This window comes from Lipotes vexillifer, unplaced genomic scaffold, assembly GCF_000442215.2.
Source record: "Lipotes vexillifer unplaced genomic scaffold, Lipotes_vexillifer_v1.1 scaffold70, whole genome shotgun sequence".
Taxonomy (NCBI): domain Eukaryota; kingdom Metazoa; phylum Chordata; class Mammalia; order Artiodactyla; family Lipotidae; genus Lipotes; species Lipotes vexillifer.
This window is the reverse complement of record NW_006789896.1, coordinates 804730-806508: the sequence shown is the minus strand read 5'-3', so window position 1 is coordinate 806508 and position 1779 is coordinate 804730. Positions and strand designations below refer to the sequence as shown.

At 41.8% G+C, this 1779-nt stretch overlaps 1 non-coding gene across 1 annotated transcript; it reads left to right on the top strand.

Moving 5' to 3' along the window:
* The first annotated feature begins 283 nt into the window (after positions 1-283).
* Positions 284-356, top strand: TRNAG-CCC (transfer RNA glycine (anticodon CCC)). The gene has a single exon. It is a non-coding gene; the product is annotated as a tRNA-Gly (tRNA).
* The last annotated feature ends 1423 nt before the right edge of the window (positions 357-1779 follow it).

Sequence of the window (1779 nt, the reverse complement as noted above, 5' to 3'; positions counted from 1 at the left end):
ACAGGCTCTTTAATAAGTGGCGCTGGGAAAGCTGGACAGCTACATGTAAAAGACTGAAATTAGGACACTCCCTAACACCATACACAAAAACAAACTCAAAGTTGATTAAAGACCTAAATGTAAGGCGGGATACTATGAAACTCTTATAGGAAAACATAGGCAGAACACTCTCTGACATAAATCACAGCAATCGTTTTTTTGATCCACCTCCTAGAGGAATGAAAATAAAAACAACAATAAACAAATGGGACCTAATTAAACTTAAAACCTTTGCACAGGGATTTCCCTGGTGGTCCAGTGGCTAAGACTTTGCACTCCCAATGCAGGGGGCCCAGGTTCAATCCCTGGTCAGGGAACTAGATCCTACATGTCCCAAATAAGAGTTTGCATGCTGCAACTAAAAAGACCCCGCATGCTGCAACTAAAAGATCCCACATGCAGCAACAAAGATCCTGTGTGCTGCAACTAAGACCCAGAGCAGCCAAATGAATTTTTTAAAATTATTGTTTACTTTTTTTAGAAAAAACAACTTTTGTACAGCAAAGGAAACCATAAACAAAATGAAAAGAGAACCCACAGAATGGGAGAAAATATTTGCAAAAGAAGCAACCAACAAGGGATTAATCTCCAAAATACATAAACAGCTGATGCAGCTCAACACCAGAAAAACAAACAACCCAATCAAAAAATGGGTGAAAGATCTAAATAGATATTTCTCCAAAGAAGACATACAGATGGTCAAAAAGCAGATGAAAAGATGCTCAACATCGCTAATTATCAGAGAAATGCAAATCAAAACTACAATGAGGTATCACCTCACACCAGTCAGGATGGCCATCATCAAAAAATCTACAAACAATAAGTGCTAGAGAGGGTGTGGAAACAGGGAACCATCCTACACTGTTGGTGAGAATGTAAATTGGTACAACCATATGGATAACAGTATGGAGGTTCCTTAAAAAACTAAATGTGATCCAGCAATCCCACTCCTGGGCATTGACAGATGAATGGATAAAGAAGATGTGGTATACATATATACAACGGAACATTACCCAGCCATTAAAAAGAATGAAGTAATGCCATTTGCATCAACATGGATGGACCTAGAAATTATCATACAGGGACTTCCCTGGTGGTCCAGTGGTAAGACTCTGCGCTCTCTATGCAGGAGGCCCAGGTTCGATCCCTGGTCAAGGAACTAGGTTCCACATGCATGCCGCAACTAAGAAGTCCGCATGCCACAACTAAGAGGACCACATGCCACAATAAAGATCCTGTGTGCCACAACTAAGACCCAGTGCAGCCAAAATAAATACATACATATATATATACATAAATAAATTTTTAAAAAAAATATCATACTAAGTAACCCAAATAAAGAAAGATAAATATCATGTGAGACACCTTCAAGATGGCGGAAGAGTAACACGTGGAGATCACCTTCCTCCTCACAAATACATCAGGAATACATCTACACGTGGAACACCTCCTACAGAACTCCTACAACGCTGGCACAGAAGACCTCAGACCTCCCAAAAGGCAAGAAACTCCCCATGTACCTGGGTAGGGCAAAAGAAAAAAGAAAAAACAGAGACAAAAGGATAGGGACGAGACCTGCACCAGTGGGAGGGAGCTGTGAATGAGGAAAGGTTTCCACACACTAGGAAGCCCCTTCACTGGCAGAGACGGGGGGTGGGGGTGGAAGGTTTCAGAGCCACGGAGGAGAGTGCAGCAACAGGGGGGCAGAGGGCAAAGCAGAGAGATTCCCACACAAAGGAA